This window comes from Ambystoma mexicanum, chromosome 10 (genome assembly GCF_040938575.1).
Source record: "Ambystoma mexicanum isolate Mex_15411 chromosome 10, UKY_AmexF1_1, whole genome shotgun sequence".
NCBI lineage: Eukaryota > Metazoa > Chordata > Amphibia > Caudata > Ambystomatidae > Ambystoma > Ambystoma mexicanum.
The window spans coordinates 194239969-194267577 of record NC_090932.1 but is presented as its reverse complement, the minus strand read 5'-3'; the positions used below and the strand labels follow the sequence as shown (position 1 = coordinate 194267577).

General features: G+C 47.9%; 1 protein-coding gene across 6 annotated transcripts in view; it reads left to right on the top strand.

Annotated features, from left to right (window-relative positions):
* SORBS3 (sorbin and SH3 domain containing 3) overlaps positions 1 to 27609 on the top strand; it is a 683012-nt gene that overhangs the window by 103360 nt on the left and 552043 nt on the right. For 2 of the 6 annotated variants that reach the window (XM_069617705.1, XM_069617709.1), the window contains exon 1: positions 1702 to 1833. The exons of 1 other annotated variant lie outside the window; for it this stretch is intronic. The gene's annotated coding sequence lies outside the window, so the exon portion shown is untranslated. Of the gene's footprint in view, positions 1 to 1701; positions 1834 to 21371; positions 21712 to 22279; positions 22414 to 27609 lie in introns of those variants that run through there. 3 more of the 6 variants (XM_069617712.1, XM_069617706.1, XM_069617707.1) reach the window with 3 other exon arrangements.

Below are 27609 nucleotides of genomic sequence, written 5' to 3'. Positions count from 1 at the left end.
GACTGCCCTTGTCATTCCCTCACATATTATTTATACCTCATTACAAGGTTGCCATGCCGGTAGCAACTGTACCGGTAAGCTTGCCGGTACTGTTTTTACCGGACCAGCAAAATACGAGGTTTGCTCTCGGGTGCCTGTCAGCCCGGCAGGTCTGACCTGCCGGGCAGAACGACACCCACGAGCAGACCTACGCGGTAGCACCGGCACCGCTATTAACGGTGCCTGTGCTAACGGCCTCCCCATTCCCTTTGAGACCTATGGGTCTCAAAGGGAATGGGGAGTAAAAATTACCGGCACCCGGCAATGGGCAATTACCGGGTCTGGCGGGGACCAGAATGAGCCGTTAATTGCCCATTGCCGGGTGCTGGTAATTTCATGACTCAAGCGGCAGCCGTGCCGGTATTTACCAGCGCGGCTACAACCATTGTCATAATGAGGCCAAATTGTTTTTCTGAACAACGGGGCATTAAGTTCCTGATACTTCCGAAAGGTTGGCATTATTAAAAGGGCATTTTTGTATCTTATCTCTCTTGTCTGTCTGTCTCAGTGATGTCATCGAGGGAATGTTTCGTGCATGCTGAGAATGTTTGGTTGGGAGTGAAGGTTCCACACACAGGCACTCGGAAATGTAAGCTTGGGTGGTGGGAGCCAGCGAGCTCTTGTCCTCATACCCTGATACCCTATATATGCACTCATACTGTTCCTGACCTGATGTAACCTAATGCAGGAGCTTCCCGAGAAAGTACATGCTGCCTCCAGGAGTCACGTTATTTGAGGCATCTAGTGCCAGATCACCAGGGCAATGTTTGTCTGATCACCAGAACACAATATTCTTAATCGCCAGGATATTGAGTACCTAATCACCAATAATACTTTTTCCTACTCACTGGGGTGCCCAACCATGAACATGCTGTGTGTTTGATCATCAGGGCATCGTGTGCCTGATCACCAGGGCAACACTTGTCTGATCACCAGAGCACAGTATTATTAATCACTGAGCTATTGAGTACCTGATCACCAATACCACATACGCCTAGTCATTGGGGTGCCCACTTATTAACATGCTGTGTGTTTGATCACTAGGGCAACGTGCCTCTGCCCTCCAGGGTAAATATGACTGTATTACCTGAGCACTGAGAGAAGTGCAGAGTGCATGCCAGCACGTGATACCTCTGTGCTGTGATAAATGCTGATCTTTCACTAGCAGGCGTCACCATGGCAACACATTAGGAGATGTGGACGACTAGGGGATTTACTTTGCATCATTAGGGGACCGTGTGTGCTTTTGTTCATTGTCCAACACAGTTTGGAGTGTTTGTGTCCCTGAACTGTGTGCTTTTCCCCGGGGAAAGGTTTCTGGCAGGAAAGTTGTAGGGGTTTTTTCTTTTGTTGCTCAGTCTACAAAGTGCCATGAACTTGTTTTACCAGCATTATTTGTGTTCATGTTCTTTCAAGTGATTTCTGAAATCCGTGCGGGGCTCACCCTGTGCTGCCAGTTTGCATGGGACGGGCGTGTCTTTCGTTTACTTTTCACATTACAGGAATAATGGGACAGCAAACGTGCAAAGCACAAGGTATTTCCTCAAAGGTCGCATCTGGGCTGAAAGAGTAGGGTCACGCACCTTCTCGTGGTTATTGTGGAAACGCTGCGTGCTTGTCACCGCGGGTATCATTCCTGTGCAGAGCGCCTGCGCGTCGGATCCGAAGCCATTTCATAGGCCAGGAAGCGTGGACTTGTTCTGCCCGTAAAAGGTGGAGGATCTGCGACATGTTTTAATGCGGATCGTGGAGAATGCTGCCTGGGGCGAAGACGGCACACTCGCGTGTTGGCTGGTAAGGTATCATGTTGTATGTGCCTGTGTTACTAGCTCTGGAAAAGATCCGAGGCTACGCTAATGTCGGGACTGCATGTTCCACCAGCAAGCTAGTGGAGTGGTACGCTGTCCCTTTAAGATGCTGGCTTTCCATTCACTGGTTTACTGCTCAGTTCCACTGGATTTCATTGTGGGCATCTATTTCCTTTTTGCGCGGCTCCTACACCCGGGCCCACCCGGATGGGAGGCCCGGGGCCGTAAGCTGGGAGGTGGGGGGTTTGTGCTATGTCCGGTGGGGCAGTGCCTTTTGGCGCTGCCCCACTTAGCATGCACATGATGGGGTCGGGCTGTTGGGTCCCTTTACAATGGGAACCCAGACAGCGCGTCTCCAAGACAGGAGGGTGAGGTGAGAGGGGCAGGTGACAACCGGCCGTCGCTGCCCCCTGTCACCTCGCCCTCCATACTTCAAAGGCCCCCCTTCCCATCCTGCGGATGCTGAGCGGGGGCCTTTTGAAGTTCAAAGAAGGGGCCGCCTTGCCCCCAGGCCGAATTTTGCCTTTATCTGGCGGGGGCAAGGCGGCCCTTCTCATGCTTCCTCCCCGTCAGCCACGAACAGCAGCAGGACGGCTGCAGGTCTGCACAGCAGTGAGCAGCTACAGACGGAGCTCGAGCACATCACAAGAAGTGAACAGAGCTCCAGCAGCAGAGCCTCCGTAGCACTGCAAGCAGAGTGTCTGCCTCCGGCATACAAGGACTTCGGTTCGAGCCCCAGAGAGAGCACTAGAAAGTATTTATTTTTCTTTTTTGGCCAAACAAGTTTTAAATTTCTCTCCGGCTCTGAGAGGACACTGGAAAAAAGAGGCAGGTTGCCGAAGTGCTCGAGGAGGTCTGCACGGCAGTGAACGTCCGCGCAGCTCGGAGCTCGCGGAGCACAAAGAAGGCTGGTCCACGAGCTCAACACAAGAACTGAGCAGGCCTGCAGCAGCAGAGCCTCCATAGCACGGCTGGGAGAGCATCGGTCTCAGGCGCACAAGAACATTGGTTCAAGCCCCGGAGAGGGCGCTAGAATTTATATTTTGCCAAACAGGTTTTAAATTTCTCTCCGGCTCTGGGAGGACACTGAAAAAAGAGGCAGGTTGCCGAAGTGCTCGAGGAGGTCTGCACGGCAGTAAACGGCCGCACAAGGAGCGAACAGAGCCCAAAGGAGGGTCCTCGAGCACAACACAGGGAGTGAGCAGGCCTGCTGCAGCAGAGTCTCCTTAGCACTGCAAGGAGAGCATCAGTCTCAAGCTTTCAAGGACATTGGTTCGAGCCCCAGAGAGGGTGCAGAAATTATAGTTGGGCAAAGCAATTTTTTAATTTCTCGCCGCAGACGCACATATCGACTGACCTGCACTAGAAGGAGACTGAGTGAGAGCCACAGCATTTTACCTCGCCTGCGAACTACAATAAGGGGGTAAGAGGACCCTGACCCACACAGCAAGTTGGGAAACACTAGGACAACCCTTTACGAACCAGCACGCAGAGACCCAAACAGGCAAGAGATGGCCAACGCCTTATCCCTGAAAGACACATTACTCCTGGAATGGGCCAAAGCAGCGGAAGCCGTTCATGGCATGGATGTGGTGCAGGAAAGAATGGCAGAGCTCGCATCCACCAGTCTCAATGAGGATGACGCAGACGCCCTGGAAGAGGAGGTCGATGGTGAGGAGGAACCAGCAGAAAGGGAGCAGCCAGCTAGGAAGAAGCAGCGCCTTGACGTCCGCAGCATGCCCGCCTCTTCAGACACCCACCCAGGCACCAAAAGAAAAGCAAAATCAGGTACTGTGAAAAGCAATGATTTGGGGCCTATGCTTGAACAATTTTTAAAATGGCATAAGGGTGCGGGTGCTGGGAAAAAGAGGAGGCACAGGGATGACTCGAGCAGCTCCAGCAGCGAGAGTGACAGCACAGACACAGAGTCGGAATCGGGGGGCGAGGAGGACCAGGGCCACCTCAAAGCATGGGTTGGGCCTAGCCATGATGTACCGTCTCCAACCCCTCATATGACTAAATATGGGAGGCGCACTGCCGGCAAAAGTGTAAATAGAAGCCTAAAGAAGACCTTTGCATGGCACATTGAGCGGAAAATTAAGAGAAAGATATGGAAAAAGCAATTTATTGACATTTTCTGCCTATTGGAATATGAAGAATTAGGTTTTGGCATTTCAAAAAGGGATAAGAAAGAGGAAGAAAAAGCGAGAGAAAAGAGGCCCACCCTGGAAAAGAATATTCAGAATTGGGAGGCCTCTTTTCAAATCCTGTCACCAATCCTCTTAAAAAAATTCCCAGAAGAGGGCACCGCATTGATTGCCTACCACCATAGAATCCTAGAGATCCACAATACCTTTGGGCAGAAATCATGGCTGAACTACGACAGGGAGTTCAGGAAGGAGAGGCAGAGATTCCCTGACCTAGGCTGGGGAGGGGAAGACCCCAAACTGTATATTTCCCATGCCTTAAAAGAAAACTCAGCTCAGTGTGCTCTGCTCAGAATAATAAGGACCAAGAGCAGCAAAAACAACAGAAGGGATTGAAACAGGCAGCATAACCAGCATAGGTCACAACAAGACAGTGCAAATGCCAACAAAAACAAACTCCCGTTTCGAAGACCGCCCCCAAGGGGGCAAAAAGTGGGGCAGAATTAGGGCAGTTTGGCAACCGCAGCACGGGGGGCAAAGGGAGCACCCCGGGGACCTGCCGGTATTGCAACAGAGGGTCATGCAACAAGGGCACTGAGTGCAGATACAAGCACCAATACAGCACATGCAATGGTGACCACAGCAGCAACGACTGCACAAAAGCCTCTCCTTCCAGGCCCAGCCCAAAAGCCTCAGAGGGTAAAAACATGTATTAGTTATAAAATGGGGGCCTCACCAAAAAAATGGACCAACTAATAAAAATGTTAGAGAACTACCCTGGCCCTGTAGCTAGATAATTCTTGGGTCAGGGCTTCAAGGATGGATTTCAGATCCCATTCAAGGGCCAGGGAGCTCCCACTATACCCAAAAACCTAAAATCTGCCTCTTCCCTAGGCAACAGAATAAGAGAATAAATTGGTAAAGAGCCAATACTAGGGAGGATTGAGGGTCCCTTCCAACACCCTCCTTTCATTGAGTTTTTTATGCTTCCCCCTGGCCTTTGTGCCCAAGAAACAGCAGGGGGAGTGTAGGACGATCCACCATTTATCTCACTCACCTGGAAGCTCTTTCAATGTTGTCATCCTTGCCACTGAGGCTACTGTATCTTACAGCCGCGTGCAAGATGCGGTTGGCTTGGTAAAACTGTCAGGTAGACACGCTCTCATGGCGGAAGCCGACACTAAGTCAGCATTCAGGCTGCCGCCTGTGCACAAGAACACCTACCAGTGGCTGTGTTTCCATTTTGACAACAAATTCTGTTTTGATAAACGCCCCCCCCCCCCCCCCTCCCTCCCCCAATGGGCTGCGCCATCGCGTGTGCCTACTTTGAACAGTTCGGTTCTTTCCTACAAAGGGTACTCCAACAGGCCACGCCTAGAGCCAGAACGGTACACTATCTAGATGATTTCTTCTTCACTGGTCCAGCAGGGTCTCCCATATGCAGCGCATCCATTAAGTTATTCAGTGAAACCAGGCAGGCATTAGGGGTTCCACTGGCGCCTGAGAAGACGGTAGGACACACCACCACCCTGTCATTCTTAGGCATAGAGATTGACTCTTCCAAGAGGGAATGCTGCCTACCCATAAGACAAAATAGAGGACCTTCTAAAGACAATAAGGTTGATGACAGGCAGGGAATAGGCGACGCTACGGGAAATACAGTCCCTTGCTGGGAAGCTCAATTTTGCTACCAGAATCATGTTCCTAGGCCGGATCTTTAACAGGAACGTGGAATTAAAAATGAGGGTGGGTTACTAAGCCACATCACCACATCAGATTGGGCAAAGAAATAACACTAGACATGGCCATATGGGAATCATTTCTTAACAGTTTTAATGGCCAGGTGATATGGCGCAAAACCATGAATGGAGCAGACAAAAGGTCCTTGTTCACAGATGCGGCTGGCAGCAAATGATTTGGGGTATGTTTTGGTAACAAGTGGTGCGCTGAGCACTGGCCTCCCTGCTGGCAGAGGAGGGGCTGGTCCAGGAACATCACACTGCTAGAGATATTCCCCATAATGGATGGCACTCTATTTAAGGGGGGGACTTGTTGGCCAGCACAGAACTGGTCACACGGTCAGACAACATGGCGGTTGTACACATGTTAAACAAGGGTGCTGCCTCCTGCCCTCTGGTGCTAAAAGTGTTGAGAGAAATGACAAAAACACACCCTGGAAAATAACATGGTAATAATTGGGCGGCACATTGCAGGCAAAGATAATAAGGCCGCTGACGCTCTGTCCCGTTTTTTCAGTTCTCCACTTGCAAGGCACTAAACCCACAGGCAGAAGCCAGGAGGACAGCAGTTCCAGAAGAGGTTTGGGCCACCATGGACACATCCAAGGCAACCCCCGCCAGCCAGCCGGTCACAGCTCTCCCATTCTGGCAGCAGTTTCATATTACACTAGATTAGCGGTGGCACCCGACCACACCCACGGCGCACTAACCAGATATGCTCTCAACGGTTGGTCCAAAATGGAAGGGGGAAAGACAGACACCAGGCGCCCCCTCAATTTTGCTAAATTACAAAATTCTGCTAGACACCCTCCCTGCAGTATGCAACAATGCCTTCGAGAGCTCACTATTTAGAGCGGCCTTCACACTCAACTACTCTGGGGCGTTCAGGATCAGCGAGATAGCCTTCAAAAACACAGGATCAGAGGTAGGGCTGTGAAACTGTGTAGGCCCAAAACTGACCAATTAGGAAAAGGGAGGATAATCAACCTGTACCGCATTGAGGAAACAGAATATTGCCCTATCTGCAGCACCAGGGCCTTCACGAACAAGCGCCCCAGCCGGGGGGGGGGGGGCAATTATTCACACACAAATTTGGGTCTGCCCTCAGTAGATTCCAGGTGAGGTCTGTCCTCAGGAAGACTATAATAGCTATAGGACGGAATCCTACTGAGTTTGGATCCCACTCCTTCAGGAAAGGAGCAGCCACTTCAGCCTGGATGGGGGGGTTGCAAGAGAAAGCCATAAAAGGGAGTGGGGGTTGGAATCGGGGGCTTACAAAAGATACATCAGGAAAATACTTGATTTAATATTATCTCCCCCCCCCCCCCCCCCCGATTTTCTCCTCATCACCCACCCATTTCGGGGGCAATGACTTGCCTCAGCTGGGCAGGACGTTTTTCTGGCTTAAATCGGCACCGCCCTCAGATCCCTGGCACGCATGCTAAGACTTCGAACAGAAGTGAAGCGGTCAGAAATCATCCCTCGCCAACAGTGGCATGAGGCAGAGTGCAGCAAAGCCATGGAGATTTCTAAGCGCAAACTGAACAAAGCCGTGGCCAATTTCTGCCTTTTTATCAGGCCTCAAATTTATTAAACATGGGATCTCGGTACACAACCAGGCCATGTTCTGCAATGACAGGGTTCACCTGTCCATTGAAGGTATGGGCATTTCACCAGGAATATTTTCTGGACCCTGGCAGCCAGAGGCTGTACTTAATTCATAAGCTCTTATTTTGGGGGGACCTGGGAGACGCCGGTCAGCATCCCCTCAGGGTGGCGGCGGGGATCAGCCTCGAGCGGGCCCCTAATTGGGATTAGGGCCCCCCGCTCACCTGTTCCCTCTGTCCCCAAAATATAGTATTGTTATCCTTATGTGATGTTATGGCTGGTTTTTCTTTTGCACCATGGCTTGTACTAAAATAAAGCTTGTGGCCAAAGTTTTTTCCACCTCACATCATGGTCGTCAGTCTCCTCATTTCTGCAACTGTCATTCTGTATTGCCTGTCTTGTCACACTCGTTGTCCATCCGTGTCACCTGCATGCCACTCCCCAGCACAAAAACACTTCCAGGCTTATACACCCGGGCCCACCCGGATGGGAGGCCCGGGGCCGTAAGCTGGGAGGTGGGGGGTTTGTGCTATGTCCGGTGGGGCAGTGCCTTTTGGCGCTGCCCCACTTAGCATGCACATGATGGGGTCGGGCTGTTGGGTCCCTTTACAATGGGAACCCAGACAGCGCGTCTCCAAGACAGGAGGGTGAGGTGAGAGGGGCAGGTGACAACCGGCCGTCGCTGCCCCCTGTCACCTCGCCCTCCATACTTCAAAGGCCCCCCTTCCCATCCTGCGGATGCTGAGCGGGGGCCTTTTGAAGTTCAAAGAAGGGGCCGCCTTGCCCCCAGGCCGAATTTTGCCTTTATCTGGCGGGGGCAAGGCGGCCCTTCTCATGCTTCCTCCCCGTCAGCCACGAACAGCAGCAGGACGGCTGCAGGTCTAAAAAAACCATCCCTCCCACCCTACAAATAACCGTAAGGAAAAGCTATAGCGAGGGCCAGGTAGAAAATGGAACACAATCATAGCATTAGGGGAGGCTAAAACGCCTCACTTCTAAAAATAAACATAAGAATTCAACTCCAAGAAGGGCCTTCTTAAAATACCGGGGGGTCTTTTTGTCTATTAGTTAATATTCCAGGAAAATACAGTTATAGAAGACCCAGACGCTCAGAATCCACCAGAGAACATCAATACAGGTGGGAGCCCTAGGGGTATAACAAAAGTGAAAAGGAGAGAGGAACTTGAGCAGAAACATGTACTAGTAAGCCTCAAGCATCCACCTCCATGCATGCAAAAGGGGGGGGTCTCACCACAAGTGGATCAGGAGCAGGGTAAGTTCCTAGTAAGGCTCCGGAACCCACCCTCTCACAATTTTGTTTATGCAAGATAAACGCACTGGGGTACACAAGTGGATCGTGGACGGGGGAAGTTCCCAGCTAAGCCCTTAGAACCCACCCCAGCAGCAAAATAGTACAACACAAGCACGGAAGGGGTCTCACAACACAAGTGGATCGGGAGCAAGGAACATTCTAGTAAGGCTCTCTTTTTGAACCCATTCCAGCTGTAAAAACAAGCAGCCTTAAGCGCTGATGGGGTCTCACAACGCAAGTGGATCAGGAGCAGGGCAAAAACCTAGTAAGGCTCTTTGAACCCACCCCGGCTGTAAAAACAAGCAGCTTCAAGCGCTGAGGGGGTTTCATAATGCAAGTGGATCGGGAGCTGGGTTAAAACCCAGTAAGGCTCTTTGAACCCACCCCTGCTGTAAAAACAAGCAGCGCTAAGCGCTGAGGGGGTCTCACAAGGCAAGTGGATCGGGAGCAGGGTAAAAACCTAGTAAGGCTCTTTGAACCCACCCCGGCTGTAAAAACAAGCAGCTTCAAGCGCTGAGGGGGTTTCATAATGCAAGTGGATCGGGAGCTGGGTAAAAACCCAGTAAGGCTCTTTGAACCCACCCCTGCTGTAAAAACAAGCAGCGCTAAGCGCTGAGGGGGTCTCACAAGGCAAGTGGATCGGGAGCAGGGTAAAAACCTAGTAAGGCTCTTTTGAACCCACCCCTGCTGTAAAAACAAGCAGCGCTAAGCGCGGAGGAGGTCTCACAAGGCAAGTGGATCGGGAGCAGGGTAAAAACCTAGTAAGGCTCTTTGAACCCACCCCGGCTGTAAAAACAAGCAGCTTTAAGCGCTGAGGGGTCTCACAATGCAAGTGGATTGGGAGCAGGGAAAATACCCTGTAAGGCTCTTTGAACCCACCCCGGCTGTAAAACAAGCAGCCTAATGCGCAGAAGGGGTCTCGTAGCACAAGGGGATCTGGAGCAGGGAAGACCCTAGTAAGGCTCCTAGAACCCACCCCCGAGGAAAGAACTAGCCCGCAAACGGAGCGTGGGGGCTTCAAAAACTCAAGTGGATCATGTGTGGAGAAAGTGCCAAATTCATCTCCAAAGAGTGGACCAAGAGGCTAAAACGCCTCCATCCGTGGAAAAGTACAAAACACATGACCAAAAAATCAAAATGGCTCCAAGAACACATCCCGCGGAGGATCAAGTGAAAGGCTTCACAACGCGGGGTTTTGTTCTATCAAGAAATACGGATCAAGAGACATAACTTCAGCGAAAATCACCCTGTGAGCAAGAGAGGGCGCAAGTGCTAAACCTGGTCAGGTTGGACATCAGTAAAAGGCACACAAGCGCACATCTCCCCACCTCACTTGGAAAGGACAAGAGAAAGCAGGATGAACCTGCTCCAAAGACAAGCAATCATGAACATGTCACAGCTCACACGCTGTGGCCAAACAATTGTCACAAGCTTTCATATGAATGGCGGCGGGGATCAGCCTCGAGCGGGCCCCTAATTGGGATTAGGGCCCCCCGCTCACCTGTTCCCTCTGTCCCCAAAATATAGTATTGTTATCCTTATGTGATGTTATGGCTGGTTTTTCTTTTGCACCATGGCTTGTACTAAAATAAAGCTTGTGGCCAAAGTTTTTTCCACCTCACATCATGGTCGTCAGTCTCCTCATTTCTGCAACTGTCATTCTGTATTGCCTGTCTTGTCACACTCGTTGTCCATCCGTGTCACCTGCATGCCACTCCCCAGCACAAAAACACTTCCAGGCTTATTGTCTGTGGGTTTGGAGGCTTTACCATTGCATTACAGGTCAATGTCTTTTGCTAACAATTCACAGGTGAGCAATGCCTTTAACAGGATCCTGAACATGACCAGGATGCCACTTCTTTGTGGTCAATGCAACACAAATGAAGTGCTTCTGCAAAGCCAATGATGGGAAGGCCTGTGAATCGTCCTTTGCATACCAGCTCTCATCTTCCAATATGGTTGCCTGGTTGATTGGGCTCTACGTTAAAAAACAGAATACAAAAAGCTTGAATTACGAAATTGCAAAGCCCACTTGTTCGCATTTTGTAATTCGAGCTTTTCGGTTGTTTGTCCCCCGCAGCCCATAATACCAAAATAGGGGTCACCCCCGCAACCCCTACTCTCCTTGTTCGGTATTATGAGATTCAATCTTTTGTAATTGGCCAAATGAGCACTAGCTATGTATTCGATATTTTTTCCCAATATTTTGGGATAAACCCAGGTGGTGCAACGTCTCGTGTTTGTGCATTCTCTACAGCTTGAACAATGTTTTTGGGTCCTTACACAGATTTTGGATACTTGTGCAGGGACGCAGTTTGCAGCGCTTCTGGTTTGACCCTGCCAGGCCGTCATGTCACTATTGTTGGAGATGCTTGTTGCCTCCCGTCTTTGTCTACTACGTTTCTTTGCTGTGTGGGCTCCTTCTTCTACCCACATCTCCCAGACGTTCCTCCTGTGCCTTCCATGATTGTTCTGGGGATTTCTCAAAATTCCTTTGAGCAGAGAGGTTTTCTGCATTACCTCTTTCCTCCGCTCGGAGTTGCAACGAACTTGACTTGAAGTGAGTCATATCTGAAAATGTCTGTGTGGTGACTAGGAACTGTTGGACTGATTAGTGACATAAATATATTTTCTACTGACTCTCTTTTTACCCTATCAGTAAAGACAATTCAGGCTTTAGGACCAATCGCAGATTGAATGAAAGTAGGGTCTTGTTTTTTCCATCTGAATGAGTCGCGTTTCTGTCTTATTTGCTAGGCTTGGTACCTACCTTCCTTCGGTAGAAAAGGTTCACAAATTGGATGTCAGGCCTTCTTCTCTGTCCTGTTTACTTCAAATTGAAGCTTCTAGGCTGTCTAAACAATGCTGTGTGGATGTTGCACACAATTGCTTTGCTGATTCCGTTCCCCGGGAATCCCCCATTGCTCACTGTATTTTTGCCTTTTTACTAGACTGGATGGAGAAGCTATACCTTTGGGCACCGGATCTCCCTGCTTGAGGTCGAAGGAAAACACAGCTGTCTTTATTGAGAACATCCCCGTGTTGACGGTGTGTAGACTGCTACCTCGTCTCTAGCAAATTTATTCACCAGGAATATATTGCCTCCAGAACTGAGGCCAGACTCGCCAGGCAAGTTCTGCATAAGTCTTTCTTCTATTTTCCGCAGAACTTTTTACTGAAGGATTCAAAAAGGACAGAGTGTGATCCAGCGGCCAAATAGCAGAGCCTTTGCACTTGTTCTCTGGGTACACAAACCACCTCAACCTCTCACTCTTCATAATGTCTTTGAGTTTTCCGTTTTTCAAACTCTCCCCCTCCGAACTCCATGTTGCAATCTTCTAGTGCCACCCACACACAAACACATTGACAGATCTGGGAGTGGATATTTGCATGAAATCAAGGGAACTGCAGCCAAGGTCTCCCTCTGCATTATAAAAAAAAAAAAAAATGAAAAAAGTAAAAAAGATAATTTCGTTTTTCGGTGAAATCAATTTGGTGAAATCTTCATAAGGTAAAATATTTTCGAAAAATCACCTACATCCCTAGTGGATGCCCTTCAATGCCTTTCTCTTTACCAACATCTCAGTTCAGCCTTCCCTTTGACACCAACCCGGCACATGATCCGGCCATCTTCCATGAGGTCGGTGCACAATAGGTCTTCATTTATTTATTGGCATTTATATAAGTACAGCCATGCATTTCAATGTTCTGTCTTCAATTCGCATCATGCACTTACATCAACGTGTTTAATAACAACAGTTAACAACTAACAAACAACTTCCTACATATGCCCTACTCCGTGCCTATAACGAGCGCTTCATTGTCCGGGGCCCATCTTTTCCTTCCCACCTTGGGTCCTGAGGATGGCCATTATCGGCTAGGTGCGTTAGGGTGACCGCCTGGTCAAAAAGTGAGCATCCCTTCTCTTGACTGGTATGTTCAGGGGGGTTTGTTGTCGGATGGGTGGAACATGTCCCAAACCAATGCCTTCCAGGCTACATACCTATCGTTGCGCTCCGGCTCCAATCTGCTAGCCCCTTCCATCCACACCTTGGTCTCTGCCTCAGCCCACCGTTCAAACTCCCTGCGCCATTTTACGTATTGTGGCCCCCCCCCAGCAGTTTTCGAGGCCATGGCAATGGTTCTCTTGGCCAATATGCAAGCCATGTCCTTAAACTTGACCACGTGTTTATATTTGCTGATACTGGGGTATGCTCCAAGCAAGCATTCCTTCGGTGACCACACATATCTTGCTATCCCGGCCTCTCTGCAGGCTTGTTCTATGCGTGCCCAAAACCCCCGCACACGCACACAAACCCAAAACATGTGTATTAGATCTGCTTCCCCGTCCCCGCAACATGGGCATTGTGGACTCACATCCTTATTAAACGTAGCTATCCTGTGCAGGGTCATATATGTGCGGTACAGCACATTCAATTGTATCAGCTTGAAACTATGCTTTCTCGATACTTCTTTGGGGTATCCCAGTATTCTCTCCCAATCCTTCTCCGTTATATCCGTGCCCAAGTCTTTCTCCCATTGCTCTTTCAATGCTGTGCCCTTGGGGTTGGGTGTATCTATTAGCGTGCTATACAGCCTGGATACGGCCGCCATCCATCATTCAGATTGTACATCAGGATCAGCTGTTGGTCTGCTGGTGGTTCCTCTGGCCAACCCTCCCACTTTTCGCTGGCCCCCTTCCGGACTCTTTGGTACCAAAGAAAATGCCCGTCCGACACATCCTCTTTTTCCTGCATTGAGTCAAACTCCCTGAACACCCCGTCTTCATATACATCACTCCATGTGTATATTCCCCATCTCTCCCATCGCACAATAGGTCTTCATACTTTTCTTATAGAATCCATGCAGTTGCCCAACCGGTCTTGGCCACAGCTATAGGATAGCATTTAATGAGTGGCAACCCGCATACCATACAATGTAGAAGTAAATGTCTCATGCTACTATGACTGTCGAACCCATGCCTTGTTTCAATTACGTTTTCTTCTCTGTCCTTTCTGGACAGCTGTGTGGCAGTGTGCTTACCCCAGAGCAGTTGCGATTCTGAATTTGATGGGGAAAAAAAATTGGAATTCATGGATAGTAGCTGTAGCACAGAAGAACAGAATGGGTGTTGCGGGTGGTATGGGATTGGAAATGGTATGGGGTCACAGTGAGGCTACAAGTTTAGCATCTGTGTTCATCACAATGCTTGGGCATCTCTGGTTAACGGTGTCTTGCTATCCTGCAACCCTTCCCCGAGCTGCCCCTGCCCCTGTGCTCGCTTGCCTCTCATCCTTGCTTCCATTGCCTCCTCTCCTATGATAGGCCCATGAATCCCATCTCCCTGGGCATGTGGCCCCTGTCCTCTAAGGTTAGGACGTCATTATGCTTCCGCGCGAGCAGGGTCCTATTGTGAGCTCAATACGAATCTGAGGGTATTTCTGCTACCTCTGTCCATGCACAAAAGAGGTCAGAGTGTGAGAATCTGAGAGGCCCACATTCTCAGTCCCTTTGCAACTTCTTGCATCTTTGTCCCAAAAATGAAGAGAGGTGAGAGAGCGCAGCCACCCTGAAAGGTCATAAGATGGCGAGGGGCCAAAGACCCCACACCCCCTTCACAGGAAGAGATACCTGGGGGGTCACAAAGCTAAGGTGACCTGGGGGGAAATGGGCAAAGGGCAGGAAGAGGATTCTCCCTCGAAGGTGAGGGGCTTGCAATTGGAAGGGCAAATTATTCCTCGCACCTTCCAAGTCACACCAGAGGCCCGTGGCCAGGGCCGTTAAATAGCCGTGTGGGGCACGGAACAGCCTCTTTCTTCTGCAAACCTTGCAAGCAGCAGGGAAGCTTGTCTTTTGGGTTACGGCGGCTGCAAGCAAGGACTGTGCAGCGTCAGGGATCGCAGCTAGGCCCGCCAGCATCCTCAAGACACGTGGCATGCCATTTGAGGTATTTGCAGCTGAGCAACTGCGTTAGCGCCACAGATAACGAGTGGGCGTTTGGGGAACAGCCGCCATCGTCCCAGTGGCAGATATAAGGCAAAGGGCCCAGTGGGTTGCACCTGAAAAGGGACCTTAAGTGGGCGGGTTATAGAGGCGGAGCTTAGGGTGGGCGGAGTTAATTGCAGTCACAAGTGCACAATGGTGAACCTTCGGGATAAAAGTTATTTTTTTTAAGTTGTCTTTATTATATTTACCTCTGTTTAGGGGTCTGACTAAATGCAAACAGCTCGGCCCCTCAGCAGGCTTTGCTAACAATGGTAATATTGGAGGATCAAGCCTGAAATTAATGTTGGAAATGAAAATGTTTGAAGGCTAATGGCACTAGCAGCTTATCAAGACCACACAAGTTCCTAGAAAAATGTCTATATGAAGGTTAGTAGGATCCAATGTTTGATGACTGACACACATGGGGGCCTGGCAGGGCAAGTCTGAAAAAGAAAAACAAAGAATAATGGGGGCCTCATGAATTAAAGGAGTGCATCCAAACTATAGAGTTGTTACATATGAATAATAAACTGTCCATTCATTGCAAACCACAAAAGTCTTTTGATTTACACAGGAAAACTTGGTATCCAGAATGGGCAAAATACATGTATAATCACATTATTTTGCTTGAACTGTTTCTATAACAATGTGTATATATTGTCAGGTTGTTGTGTTATGTGATTTTCACACTTTTCAAGGCATTGCTAGAAAATTATTATTCGACCTTTTGACTCCCACACCTCAGCAAATACCAATATGAATTATACCTGGGAAGATATGTGGTGAAGTCCTTACAACTCCGCCTGGGGCAAAATACTGGTTTAGCTACTTAAACAAAGTGTGTAATCCCTGGCAAATCATGCAATCTCATCAAGCCTGAGCTACCAACAGTGGGTGCCCATAAAAGCAATTCAGTTTGCAACTTTTGCTATGAAATAAAATCTACTCTCAAATGACTAAACTCTAGTTAATTATAATTATTGGTTATTTCAATAGTGCTTTTGCCAAACCACTATGCATAGAACATATTCACATACAATTATCCCCCAACAATAATAAACTGCGGAATTATTTTGCCACAAATAAAATTATGCCTGGCCTACATTTGTTAGGGGAATCAGGCGGGGATGAGCGCAAGGCCAACAGCAGGTCATAGCTGGAGGAGTGGGGGGTTCGACAGTGCCTGACTGCCTATGTTATGGGCTATCACTTTCCCTCACTTGTAGGACAGCATCTGGTGGCATGCAGGTTGCCACCACATTTATGGCAGGCCTCTTGTTCTTATGAATGCAGGCCTGACCCCGCCACTGCCAGAGGATTATTGTTTTGATAGCGAAGTCACATTACAGGGCCTGCGGTAGCGGCCCTGTAGTTATGGTTAAGTTGCTCAACCCATTTGAAGATCACTTTGTGGGCGACTTATAACTTTGCTTCCCCTGGACGAATCCTTACCATACTATGCAAGAAAAAGTATATAGCCCTGTCTGAATTTTTCTGCCAACTTTGGTGAGGTTTCATGAAGAGGAGGCAAAGTTGTAGGGTGTCCCAAAATTTCTTTTTTTTTCTATAGACGCAATGGAATAAAGAATTTGCTCATGTCTACAGCCCAAACTGCTGCACGGATTTTCACCAAATTTGCGGCAGGAGCTGCGGCTTGGTCCTGAAAGCATGCTTTTGTAAATTTGGTGTAAATCCGTCCAGTAGTTCTTTTAAAAATGGGCCAAAAGTAGGTTAACATTTTTTGTGATATCTGGGTTCGGTCCGCGGACTCACTCCCAGTTCGGTCCGCAGACAGACATCTGATTGGCCTAGAGGGCCACGTGATGTCCTCAGACATCGGACGCGCCCACTGATTGGATGGTGAAAAGCATGAAGTGCGTCAGATTTTTGGAAACACCGGCCCGTTGGATTTGCGGTAAAAAATATATATAAAAACACAAAATTGCACTTGTCAAACTCATCAAACAATCTCTGGGGAAGTGGGGGTGATGAGGATGGGATGGGATATGGCTGTAAGAAGCCAAAAAACAGGTGTTTTTCATCCCTGAAGTCTGCAAACATAGTCCGGATGTTCGGGTATATTCCTGTGATGCTCGCGAACACTTCAGATGTCCAGGGGCATCTGTGCCTATTTCTGCATTACAGGGTCGGTGAAAAGCAGTTTTTAGATGGCTTATAACTTTGGTGCCACTCAATGAAACTGCATGAAATCTTGGTATGTTATTCTAGACCTGATTCTGAATGGTTTTGGAAAGTGTGGAGCTGTTTTGTCAAAGGGGAACAAAATTAGAGTGCCAGTCCCAAAATATTGTAAAGACTTATAAATGTGGTGCCATTTGACGAATCTACACAAAAGTTCGCAAAACAATTTTAGAGCTAGATGTATATGTTTGTGTAAAGTTTGGTGGGATTTTGTCAAGAGGTGGCTAAATTAGAGGGGAGGTCCCAACATTTTTAGATGCTTATAACTTTGTTGCCGTTTGACGAATGTGGACAAAGGTTTTCAGAAAGATTATAGACCAGACGTTGAATGTTTGTGTAAAGTCTGAATGGATTTTGTCAAGAGGGGGCTAAGTTATATGACTGGTGTATGTACATACATTTTGACACTTTTGAAAAAATAAAACGCAGGCACATTTGCAGAACCATGCTTTAAGGTCCTTGCCAATGCTCCTTACACGAGTTTGCTGGAAATCGCCCATGTTTTATTTTTTCAAAAGTGTCATAATGTAGGTACAAAAAATTGTGATATACCTTTGGTGACTGAGGTATAGCCTGTGGCCATGGGCAGTGGCCAGATTGTCCGGGTTATGGCATAAGGTCATGTTTCGGCCAATCTGGCTACTGGTCATGACCATGAGGGAGAACAAATGGGGTTAAAGTGGCCATGTCCACCTGAGACCGGCTATGTGGTAAAGTTATTCGAAAGTGGGATAGGTTTGAAAGGGAAAAAAATTGGCTTGTAGTAATATGGTCATGGGGTTCTCTCTTCGCCTTCTTCAAGCTGCCATGGAAAGGGAATAGCGGCTCTGTATGGAGCCCCACAATCCCTATCCATGGTAGCCATCTTGGAAAAGGATTTTCCTTCCTGCAGGCGTCCCGGTGTAGGAAGAAAAATCCTTTTTTATTTAGCACTCCGGGTTCCCAAATGGGGAACCAGGGGTGCTAATGGCCTTCACCCCCCATTGCAGGGACTGGAACGGGGGATAACAGTCCGGAGCCCTCGTTATCCACCCTCGCTTCGCTTGGGCCGATAACTTGGGCTGCTGGGCCACTATCCAGTCCCTGGAACAGGGATGAACACTGCATTATTCTCATTAGCATAACACAAAATGCTAACGGAAATGTTAGAAAATCTTATTGAGTCTTTGTACTTTACTGAGAAATATAAAGTAGATGGCGTCTATAAGATTTTTTTTTGTATTTTTTAACTGTGAAAGGTGCTTCCTAAAGAAACCTTTTTTTTGTTGTTTTTTGATGTATTTATTTTGCAGGAGAGGTTAGAACCTAAGGTGGGGAGGGAAATGAGGGAAGAGGCACCGAGCACTATTATGGAGGGGCGGGTGGACAGGGGAAAATGTTGCGCTTGTCTTACTTCTAAAGGTGGTGGCAGTGTTTCTCATGCTCCTTGATTACAGCTTCAAAAGCACTTCAGAAATTGCCTCCCCCAGCGGAATGGTGTGTTGCAGTGTATCCAGAGGTCTGTTGTCTTCGAAAGATGGATCAACAGCCTCTATTATTGCTTGCAAGGTAGCTGGTGGGATTTTGTGTCCCACAGAAGTAGGCTGTGAGGTTACAGTATTGGTTGAGGAAGATGATGTGGAGGAAGGCAGCCTACTACTTGCTAAGAAAGGAACAATGTTTCTGAGAGCATTGCGGTGGTTGGATTTGGTGTGGCGGCGTATGGAGGTGGTCCCATAGGAGTACTGTCCAGGTAGTCTGCGACTCAGTACAACGTTGCACTCAGTGCATTTCACTTCTGTAGCTTTAGCCTTTGGTACATTCCCAACAGTGGTAAAGAACTGCCACACCCATGATTCTGTCTGGGTGCTAGAGGTTGGCACTTCCTCTACCTCATTTTCTTGGTCCTCTTCATTGTCTTTGGAAGTACTGTGCTTTTTTTGTTGTGTGGGTCCTCTAGCTGGTGGTGGTGGTTGCTCTTGGGGAGGAGGGATGGCAATAACTGATGCCTTTTGTAAGACACGTAGCAGTGTTGCTATTATTCTTCCAAGTATGTGCTTTGTACTAGATTGTTCATGGATAATGACTAAGAATAGGTGTAGGAGCTGTGCAAGGGTTTTTGAGCTTGAAAGTTCCTAGATCAGTGGAAAATACAGTTCCGAACTGACCTTGAAGCACAGACCCGATCGCAAAGAGCGGACGCGTTCGCAAACTCGTCATCATAGCGCGTGCAAGCATATGGTCACGTGGCACTGTCCGGAAGGTCTGCGATGACATCAGGCATTCGCGGATGTCAACGGATGCAAAAGCAGTGGGAAAAGTTGCAAAAAGTGTATAGAAGTGTTAAAAAATAATGCTAAAAGTTGGTTACTGGCTGAGTTTTAAGGTGAAACTTTGTAAATTGGAATAAATTGGGCTACATTGGGGTAAGTATGATATTAGTAAGTTGTAGGAAATAGCATGCTGTGGTAAAAAAACATGAAATTCACTGAAAAAACTTTGTTAAAGGGACATTATGGTTAAGTTGCACTAAAGAAAACCTATAAAATTCACTGAAAAAACTTTGTTAAAAGGGAGGTTATTGTTAAGTTGCACTAATAAAAACCTATGAAATTCAATGAAAACACTCTGTTAAGGGAGGTTATGGTTAAGTTACACTAATAAAAACCTATGAAATTCAATGAAAAAACTCTGTTAAAGGGACGTTATGGTTACAAGTAAAACCGAAAACCTCAGAAATTCGCCAGTTATGGTAAGCTAAGAAAACATAACTCGCGCCACCACCGTGCACTGCTAAGACTACCACACAGGACATCAAAGATGACATCACAAATGTCATTGATGACATCACATATCTGGGCCACTTGTTTTTGTTCACTGACAGAATATTAAAATTCGAAAGGTTCTATATATCTAGACGTTAACCTTGTCATATGTTCTTAAAGTACTTTCCTTATGGTTTGGTCTCACTCATGGTGCACATACATGGGGCAATAAGCAGGCCTCAAACACACAATTCATTGGTATACATGAAGATAAACATTAATGTTATTAACATTTTCTGATGATGCTGTTTCATTCTTCCTTACTTTAGTTTCCCTGCACGTGCCTCTGATTTGTATGCGTTGTGGATCTTCGTATGTATTGTTTGTACTAGCACACGTGTATTGTAAGTCTTGAATTGTTAGCTAGTTATTACATGTTTAACATTACTCAAAACTCTGATAAGGTAGCATTTGTTATTTTACTATCCAAAATTTCAAGATTATAAATATTGTACTTCCATGGTGCATGCTGCAGCCATTGCCTACGTTTATGTAGGATTAGGTTCCTGTATTAACAACAACACTCCAATACAATGTCGTTTAGATGAGTACTTTCTTTAATAGATTAAGTAGTTCATGAAAGGTCTCCCAATTACCCCTGACATCTTCTTTCCAACATTATAAACACAACCCCTTGTAGGACATTTCATCAAAATTAATTTCACATGGGATGTCATCAATGGCATTTGCGATGTCATCTTTGATGTCCTGGGTGTTAGTCTTAGCAGTGCACGGTGGTGGCGTGAGTTATGGTTGCTTAGCTTTTTCTTAGTGCTACTTAACCATAAAGTCCCATTGACAAGGTTTTTTCAGTGAATAATGATATGCACAGCTCACAGTGGATAAAGTGTGCTTGTCAGGGAAGGGGGGTTGGAGAAACACTGCCTCTTTCCTCAGCATCTCTCCCACCTCTCTTTGAATCTCTCCCTCGCGCCCATTTCCCCTCCACCCATTCCCCTTTCTCCTTCCCCCTCCACCCGTTTCCTTCTCTGCTTTCTCCCACTTTCCCTTTCTCCTCCCTCCCCCGTTTCCTTCTCTGCTTTCTCCCACTTTCCCTTTCTCCTCCCTACCCCCTCTACCCATTTCCTTCTCTGCTTTCTCCCACTTTCCCTTTCTCCTCCCTCCCCCGTTTCCTTCTCTGCTTTCTCCCACTTTCCCTTTCTCCTCCATCCCTCCCCCTCCACCCTTTCCCTTCTCTGCTTTCTCCCACTTTCCCTTTCTCCTCCATCCCTCCCCCTCCACCCTTTCCCTTCTCTGCTTTCTCCCACTTTCCCTTTCTCCTCCATCCCTCCCCCTCCACCCTTTCCCTTCTCTGCTTTCTCCCACTTTCCCTTTCTCCTCCATCCCTCCCCCTCCACCCTTTCCCTTCTCTGCTTTCTCCCACTTTCCCTTTCTCCTCCCTCCCCCGTTTCCTTCTCTGCTTTCTCCCACTTTCCCTTTCTCCTCCCTCCCCCTCCACCCTTTCCCTTCTCTGCTTTCTCCCACTTTCCCTTTCTCCTCCCTCCCCCGTTTCCTTCTCTGCTTTCTCCCACTTTCCCTTTCTCCTCCCTCCACCCTTTTCCTTCTCCGCTTTCTCCCACTTTTCCTTTCTCCTCCCTTCCTCCCCCCCGTTTCCTTCTCTGCTTTCTCCCACTTTCCCTGTCTCCTCCCTCCAGTTGCTCTCTTCCTCTTCGCCCCCTTTCCCCATCGCCTCCCTCTCCTTATCTCCCCCCTCACCAGAGCCCGACCCCCACCCCCCTCGGCCTGATGTCCCACATGTGTGTCGCCATGGGACGCTGTGACAGCGCGGCCTGTCACTTCCCGAGACCCGCATCGTCTGTTTATGAGCGCGCGGGGAGGAGGAATGCTTGCCTCGGTTAATTGTTTCAGTGTTTTCCGCCTCTCCCGGATCCCTGGAATCTCGGCCCACTCCCACACACTGGAAATGCCGCTGGAAACAGTGACGGGGCTGCAGTGCCGGGGTTCTGGGAACGAGGCCTCTGGCCTGGGCGCGCCCTGCACGCAGCTGATCTGAGGCGCTGCAGTCTTCCCCAGAAGAGGCACTGAGTGGCAGCTGCCAGTCCGCAGGTACTGAAGCTGTGCCGCCCATCGTGCACGGTCAGCATGGCATGCCCTGGGCTGGGCACCTTTAGTTTCAGGGGCACTTTGCCACTAATCCTGTCTGCGCTGCAGGGAGTGTCCTGGTCTGGGGTCCTTCCGGGGAAAACCTTTGCCACTGACTGAATTTGTGGTGCAGGCATTCGCCACATTGGGACCAATTTACTGTACTGAGGATTTATCTTTTGCCCCTTACCCCAGCGCCCCCTCCTCTCAAACACTGCAGGACCGCGTTGTTTTGCCCCCACTCATTCCCCACCTACAGTTGTATCCTTCCTTACACTGCTCCGTCTTTTTTACCCCTTCACACTTCTGTCCCGTTTACTGTTTTCTCACACTGCCCCGGCCCGGTATTCCTCTGCACTCGGTTTACCCCCTCTTGCACCGCAGACCCTCGCCCCCCCCCCCCACCCCCTCACACTTGGTTCTCAGCTGGCACGACGCCCTCACTGCCGCGGGTGTGGAGTTCCAGGCCTGCCACTCCACGCTCCCATGTTTGCCTCCCTGAGGTCTTGCCATGTGGCTGTGATGTGAGTCATGTTTGGAAGCGTGTGCTGCGCGGGTGCCAAGAGGTTGCTCTGGCGGGCCTCTCCCCCGGCTTTCCCACCCACACCCCGAGCCTCGCCCCTGCTCGGAGCTGATGAGGCTGGAGCGTGTGGGGCCCTCGCTGAGGTAGGCTGAAGGCTCTTGTGGGATGGGAAGGGACCCTGGGTCCTGAAAGGCTAGAATTGTGCCTGATTTATGACCAGTCCGTGCATGTGTGCCCTTCCGAGTTTTCTTTACTTTGCAATCTGAACTTCCGTGTCGCTGTGCTGATGTTTCTGCGTGGCGCGCTGGTGCTGAGTACTTGTGTTGCTGTGATGTTTCTCTTTGCCATGCTGTGTGTCCCTGCGGTGCCGTGTAATTGTGTTATTGAGTCTCTAATGCCGTGTCTGTGATAACCTTTCTCTAAGTGTGTGATTGGCAAGTCTGTAGGCCAGTCCATTTCCAGCTGATGAATCTCAAAGAAACCAAAAGAAAGTGCAGGGTCAGAAATGTAACCGCGATGCAGTGTATCTGTGTTTCTACTTTCTAGTGCGTTGTCCGTTACGCTGTTTCTCCTGGTCTCTTTGGTGGTATCTCCGATGCAGCGCCTCTCTGTGATGCTCTCTCTCCCTCTCTCTGATGCCGTTTCTCTTTGTAATGCTGTCTCTGTGATGCCATGTCTCCCCGCTGCGTTCTCTGGTGCTCTGTTTCTGTGATGCAGTGCCTCTCTATGATTCTCTCTCTCTCTCTCTCTCTCTCTCTCCCTGATGCTGTTTCTCTTTATAATGCTGTCTCTGTGATGCCATGTCTCTCTGCTGCTATCTCTGATGCTTTGTTTCTGTGATGCAGTGCCTGTCTGTGATGCTCTCTCTCCCTCTTTCTGATGCTGCTTCTCTTTGTAATGCTGTCTCTGTGATGCCATGTCTCCCTGCTGCTTTCTCTGATGCTTTGTTTCTGTGATGCAGTGCCTCTCTGTGATGCTCGCTCTCTCTCTCTCTCTCTCTCTCTCTCTCTCTCTCTCTCTCTCTCTCTCTCTCTCTCTTTCTGATGTTGTTACTCTTTGTAATGCTGTCTCTGTGATGCCTTAACTCTCTGCTGCTATCTCTGATGCTCTGTTTCTGTGATGCAGTGCCTCTCTGTGATGCTCTCTCTGATGCTGTTTCTCTTTGTAATGCTGTCTCTGTGATGTCATGCCTCTCTGTGATTCTCTCTCTCTCTCTCTCACTCTCTCTCTCTCTTTCTGATGCTGTTTCCCTTTATAATGCTCTCTGTGATGCCATGTCTCTCTGCTGCTATCTCTGATGCTATTTTTCTGTGATGCAGTGCCTCTCTGTGATGCTCGCTCTCTCTCTTTCTGATGCTGTTTCTCTTTGTAATGCTGTCTCTGTGATGTCATGCCTCTCTGTGATTCTCTCTCTCTCTCTCTCTCTCAGTCTCTCTCTTTCTGATGCTGTTTCTCTTTATAATGCTGTCTCGGTGATGCCATGTCTCTCTGCTGCTATCTCTGATGCTTTGTTTCTGTGATGCAGTGCCTCTCTGTGATGCTCGCTCTCTCTCTTTCTGATGCTGTTTCTCTTTGTAATGCTGTCTCTGTGATGCCATGTCTCCGTGATGCCATGTCTCCCTGCTGCTATCTCTGATGCTCTGTTGCAGTGCCTCTCTGTGATGCAGTGCCTCTCTGTGATGCTCTCTCTGATGCTGTTTCTCTTTGTAATGCTGTCTCTGTGATGTCATGCCTCTCTGTGATTCTCTCTCTCTCTCTCTCACTCTCTCTCTCTCTTTCTGATGCTGTTTCCCTTTATAATGCTCTCTGTGATGCCATGTCTCTCTGCTGCTATCTCTGATGCTATTTTTCTGTGATGCAGTGCCTCTCTGTGATGCTCGCTCTCTCTCTTTCTGATGCTGTTTCTCTTTGTAATGCTGTCTCTGTGATGTCATGCCTCTCTGTGATTCTCTCTCTCTCTCTCTCTCTCACTCTCTCTCTTTCTGATGCTGTTTCTCTTTATAATGCTGTCTCTGTGATGCCATGTCTCTCTGCTGCTATCTCTGATGCTTTGTTTCTGTGATGCAGTGCCTCTCTGTGATGCTCGCTCTCTCTCTTTCTGATGCTGTTTCTCTTTGTAATGCTGTCTCTGTGATGCCATGTCTCCGTGATGCCATGTCTCCCTGCTGCTATCTCTGATGCTCTGTTGCAGTGCCTCTCTGTGATGCAGTGCCTCTCTGTGATGCTCTCTCTGATGCTGTTTCTCTTTGTAATGCTGTCTCTGTGATGCCATACCTCTCTGTGATTCTCTCTCTCTCACTCTCTCTCTCTCTTTCTGATGCTGTTTCCCTTTATAATGCTGTCTCTGTGATGCCATGTCTCTCTGCTGCTATCTCTGATGCTTTGTTTCTGTGATGCAGTGCCTCTCTGTGATGCTCTCTCTCTATGATGCTGTTTCTCTTTGTAATGCTGTCTGTGATATGCCATGTCTTTCTGCTGCTATCTCCGATGCTATGTTTCTTTGATGCAGTGCCTCTCTGTGATGCTCTCTCTCTTTCTGATGCTGTTTCTCTTTGTAATGCTGTCTCTGTGATGCCATGTCTCTCTGCTGCTATCTCCGATGCTCTGTGATGTAGTATTTATCTGTGATGCTGATTCTGTGAGATGTTGTGTTTCTGTGATTCACTTTCTCTTTGTGAGGCTGTTTCTCTTTATGGTACAGTGTCTCTAAGATGGTATCAGGTATTAATATCGCCACATATATGGTCGCCGTAAATAATATCGGCAGGAAAATGTCGTGGCAATATTATTTGGGTTTCCATATATGTGGCGATAGGGGCAAAAAAAAAGTTTTAAAAAACGACCATTTTTCGGCTATATTTTTGTATGGTGATATTTTTGTGGCGACATTATTACATGGAACCTCTATGATGCAGTATTGCGATGCAATGATATTTATCTTCATGACAGGCTCTGTTGCTATTTATCTCAGTAATGCTGTGTCTCTTTGTGATGCTGTGTCTCTTTGTGATGCTGTTTCTCTTTGTGATCTACTGTTTCTCTTTATGGTACAGTGTCTCTATGATGCAGTATCGCGATGCAATGATATTTATCTTTATGACGGGCTGTGTTGCTATTTATCTCAGTAATGCTGTGTCCCTTTGTGATGCTGTTTCTCTTTGTGATTTACTGTTTCAATGATGCAGTTTCTAAGCAATGCTGATCTCTATGTGATGCAGTTTCTCTGTGATGCTATTCTTCTCTCATGCTGTCTCTGTGATGCTGTGTCTTTGGGTGATGCTGTTTCTTTGAGATACTGTGTTTCTGAGATGCTGTTCCTCTTTGTGAAGCCGTGGCGTGTCTCTTTGTAATGCTGTGTCTCTTTTTGATGCTGTTTCCCTTTGTGATGCTGTTTCTCTTTGTGATCTACTGTTTCAATGATGCAGTTTCTAAGCAATGTTGATCTCTATGTGATGCAGTTTCTCTGTGATGCTATTCGTCTCTGATGCTTTGTCTCTGTGATGCGCTGCCTTTGTGTTAAGCTGTTTCTTTGAGATACTGTGTTTCTGAGATGCTGTTCCTCTTTGTGAAGCCGTGTCTCTTTGTGATGCTGTTTCTCTTTGAGAAGCTGTTTCTCATTGCTATGCTCTGTCTCTTTGTGAATCTGTGTCTCCTTGTGAATCTGTGTTTCTTTGTGAAGCTGTGTCTGTATAATTCTGCATCTCAGTGACGCCGGGCCTCTCCCTGTTGCTGATTCTCTAATGCTGCTTCTCTGCGGAGTGATGTATCCCCCTGATGCTGATTTCTTTGTAATGCTCTGTCTCTGTAATGCTGTGTGGCTGTGTTAATTTGTTTCTGTGAGGCAGTGTGTCTGTAATGCAGTGTGTATTTGTAATGCGGTGTTCATGTATTCATTTGTACGGAACATTGTACTTTAGTCTGTACGTTAGCCTGCCATATAGCACAGCGAGTGGAGCGCTCGCTTTGACATCTATGCAGAGCCTGCTGGCGAAGGTTCGAATCCCGGCAGGGCCAAACTCAGCGTTTCATCCTTCCGAGGTCGATAAATGAGTACCACACACTGTGGGTAATAATAAGCAGCGCTCAGATGCCTGAGGGTTCGTAGCGCTATATAAATGCTAAATTTGTATTATTATGCGCATTACAAGAGGTTGTACAGTGGAGGGTGCAGTCCTATTGGGGGTGGTGTACAGTAGTGGAGCGTGGAGGAAATAGTGATCGTAAACACAGACAGGAACTGCACTCATATGCAAAAGGTAAATAAAATACAGCATATACTCCAAGCTGCTCTTCGGGATTGGGTTCAGGGTTGAGAAGGAATCAACGAGAAGGAGGCCGCCGCGGCCACCACTCCCCCGCCCCCCATGGCCCCTTCAATTGATAAAAGCAGGGGGTGGACTGGGAACTAAAAGAGGCCCTGGAAATAATTACTGGGGACCAAAAGAGGCCCTGGAAATAAAGTTCAAAGTGACCCCATATGATACATTTTCAGCAAGCCCAATGCTTTTCCTATGAGAACATTTAAAAATACCACACAAAAGAGGCCTGGGGTGCAGAGGTCCACCGGGAAATCTCCAGAGTTCCCTATAGGCCAGTCCACCCCTGGAAAAGGGTGCAGTTTTACGGTGGTTTTGCACCAAGATCACGGAACAGCGTCTCAGAAGCTCGAAAAAAGGCCATTGGCTTCATGTAAATAAAACATTAACTTTTTTTTTTTTAAAGGAGTACTTAGGCCCGGATTTAGCATTTGAGTGCCTCCATAAAATGGCACTGACACACCTTAATTCCATCTTTAATTGGTAAGTGCGCAATAGAGCTCTCAAGGCATCTGAACAGAAACATTATAAAGGCGGTCATCTAAAAATGTTTCAGTATAAAAGTGGAGCGTGTACATTTGAAGACTGCCGCCAAAGCTTGGAATGCCTTAGCAGCAGAAACCGGTAACGCTTCTTCCATCTTTCACTTCCGGGACACACTCAAGCCACCTCTTTGAGTAGCATATTTCCCAGTGCTTTGCAAACACTCTGTCTAAGATCAGTGCCTAGAGACAACTTGATTTGTTTTGGTGCTATATACATATCGCCACTACCACTGTGTATGATATATATTGTATTGTATTTTATTTATATAGCGCGCCAAGCCCATGGGCATCTGGGCACATTTCTTATGGTTACACGAAAAACGGTTACAATGAATTTTATTTTACATATCAGATATTGCATGATGGGTTTGAAGATACGAGGTAAGAATTGTTCATAAAATGTACATATATACAGCGAGACAGAGAAATGAGGGTGCAGTTAGGCTTCATTCATGATAAGCCAGTGTTTGGCATTTTT